Genomic DNA, 3334 nt, shown 5'->3' on the forward strand with positions numbered 1-3334 from the left:
CCTGTATGTTTCTATAAGTGTGGAAAGTGGGGGTGACCTGAGCGGGATGGCAGTTCTTGATATAGAATGAAAGAAGGTTGTGGTCAGGGAGCGGGAGAGGGGAGTTTGTGAAATCGTCCACTGAGCAAAGCCGGGAGAAGACCAAGTCAAGGGAGTTTCATATGTGCCTATGAATATAACAGTGCCCATGAAAATATAATCGTGTCATATATAGTGACCCTTCAGTATGACAGTGCCTCACAGTGCCCCTGAAGACAGAACTGCCATACAACTGCCATACATTGTGCCCAGTGAACATAACATTGCCACACAGGGCACCATAAAAACAACAGTGCCACTGCCATACATAACGCACACTTAATATAACTGCCACACAGTGACCCCTGAAAATGATACTGTAATGCCATACATTGTACCCTCAGATCACTGTGCCATAAAGTGACCTTGAAAAAAAATAAGGCAATATAAGGTAATCTCTGAGTACAATAATGCCACATGGTGCCCCTGAAAAGAATAGTGCCATGTTTTGTGCCCTCTGAATATAACAGTTCCACACATTGTGTTTCTTGAAAGAAATATATCTGCAGGTTTTGTAATACAGCTCAAAATAACAATCGCATCAGAGAAATGTATGCATTTTTTATAATTATCTAAATAAAAATTTTAATTCCATCCCAATGCCGAAACCCGGGATCGAACCAGGGACCTTTAGATCTTCAGTCTAACGCTCTCCCAACTGAGCTATTTCGGCTGGTGATACAGTGAGGCTGCAACTACCATAGCTGACACTAGGGGCAATGGGACTGGTGGAAGGTTCTGTGTGCTATTGTATCTCATAGGTGAGTATGAATGTATAAAGAATAAGTAAATATATATTTACCCATGAGATACAGCCGAAAACAGGATCCTCCCCGAGGTGTATATAGATAGATATGATGGTTTTATGTATTCCCTGTATATCAGACGGTCAGTACAAGACACTATCCATATGAGCATTGCTGATACTAATAGTACACTATGGAGAGTATTATTAGTCATATTGTCTCGTTTCCGTAGAAACAAGAATTACCAGTTCTAGCATTCGGAAACAAATCATAAAACTTATTCTCAGCTCATCTTCTCGTGAGTCTCTGTGGCGCAATCGGTTAGCGCGTTCGGCTGTTAACCGAAAGGTTGGTGGTTCGAGCCCACCCAGGGACGGTAACTATTTTCTTTGTAATTTTGATTAGTATTTTTTTTTTCATTGGTATTTTGCATTTCTTACAATTATCTAAAGTGTATTCATCCAATAATAAGTTGCTTAATCATATCGAGATGGTGAACATAAAAATGTGAGGTTTATTAGTTTGCTCTGAATATACTTCTGTACACATTTATCCCAATGAGATGTCCATAAATAATTCATCATTGTGATTTATAGAATGTATAGACTATACCGTATAATAAGGCACACATTGATCCACGGTTCAATGTAAATGTTAACTGTAATTCGCAAACTAGCCACACGGTGGCGCTGTGACCGCACAAATAATAGATCTGCTGCTGTACAGGAATTTGAGTGTGTTAGCACATATGACACATGAAGGAAGGACACAGTTTTCACATTAATTTATTTTCTTTGTACACAAGCAAAATATGTAATATGGGAGGTAATAAAAAATGAAAACTTATAAGTGAATATTTTCTTATATTCTAAGATGAGCCTGCCAATCAACCATGCAGGCAGAAGACATAGATGAGAAAATAAAATGGATTTCTACATGTTGGCACTGGCAGTCCCTATGGCACCTGCAGGCCTCAGATCAATTCTGTAACAATGCGGCAGAATACTCCATAGTTTTTACCCCATGTTCTTTTGGTCTAACAGTTTCCGACATGTATGCGATTATTTGCGAATCACTTTATTAAGAAATCTGTTAATAACTATGTTACTATGTTACTATGTATGTCTTAAATTCCTGTACAAACATTGCTGTAAGTGGCTGCAGGCAAGTCGTAAGAAGTCCAACTTTGTCGGGATTTTTTAAACTTGCATGTTGCAGTTGTAGTACCCTGGGGGGCCGCAATGCGACCCCATTCACTTGTATTGCGCTGCAGTAATGGAGCGGCACTGAGCGAACCTTAGTCGCATGACAGGTGGTTTAGCCAAAGTCGCCATGTAGCCCCAGCCTAAGCAGAACGCTCAGGAGGAAACAGGAGCTGAGACATCACTGCCATCATCTGTACTCCATATGTTCTGATATCAATGCAGCTGAAGGCTGGGGAAAGCCGGGGTATGGAAGCCAGCTACATGCATTTTTTTTTTAAACAACTGAATGAAAATCTCGTAATAAGTGATATACAGAGTTTCATAAATTTAAAATAAATGAGAATATTTAGTTACACTTTTCAACTGGCATTTGGTTTATCAATGTTAATCTGGGAGCACTGGATTAAAATGCATCAGACTGCAAAGGCTCAGCCATATCAATAGATCTGAACCATCTCTGGAAGCCTATGTGTTAGGGGAGAGGCAGGCTGTGTGCACACGTTGCGGATTTTGCTGCGGATCTGCAGCAGCCTTCCATGTGTTTACAGTACAATGTAAACCTATGGAAAACGCAATCCGCAGTGCCCATGCTGCGGAAAAAAACATGCTGAAACGCTGCGGGTTACATTCTGCAGCATGTCAATTCTTTGTGCGGATTCCGCAGCGGTTTACACCTGCTCCTTAATAGAAATCTGCAGGTGGAATCCGCACAAAATCCGCATAAAATCTGCAGTAAATCCGCAGGTAAAACGCAGTGCCTTTTACCTGCGGATTTCTCAAATCCGCTGCTGAAAAATCCACAGAGCTCAAAACTACGTGTGCACATAGCCTCAGACGGACATATGCATGACTCAGATGCAATGGGCGGACTGGCCGGCGGCTCTCCCCACCTGAGTGTGTCAGCATACATTTCTATGCAGCTCTCCCGCTCGGGTCAGGAGAGCCGACAGCCAGTCCGAGTGTTGCATTGCGATCCCTGTCTGTGTGATGCGGCCGTCTGACTCTTCCCTTAGAAACTAAAATACTATAGGCAGCAGAAAGTGCGCCAGCACCTGGTAAATGTGATCAACCTCAGACCTAGAGGCCTGTGCCCACTACATGCATGCTTTATACAGCTCTGGCGCTGGCTGTGTTGTCTAGCCGCCAGCTGAGTCCAACTTGTGATTTCATCACTTGAACCCATTAGTTGTTGGCATTTAAGAGGTTTAGTGATGAGCGAGTGTACTCGTTGCTTGGGTTTTCCAGAGCACACTCAGGTGGTCTCCGAGTATTTATGACTGCTCAGAGATTAAAGGGAACCTGTCA

General features: G+C 42.3%; 1 non-coding gene across 1 annotated transcript; it reads right to left on the minus strand.

Moving 5' to 3' along the window:
- Positions 1-678: 678 nt before the first annotated feature.
- Positions 679-751, minus strand: TRNAF-GAA (transfer RNA phenylalanine (anticodon GAA)). Its single transcript has one exon. It is a non-coding gene; the product is annotated as a tRNA-Phe (tRNA).
- Between the last annotated feature and the right edge of the window lie 2583 nt (positions 752-3334).

The sequence above is a fragment of the Ranitomeya imitator genome, chromosome 8 (assembly GCF_032444005.1).
Source record: "Ranitomeya imitator isolate aRanImi1 chromosome 8, aRanImi1.pri, whole genome shotgun sequence".
NCBI classification, from domain to species: domain Eukaryota; kingdom Metazoa; phylum Chordata; class Amphibia; order Anura; family Dendrobatidae; genus Ranitomeya; species Ranitomeya imitator.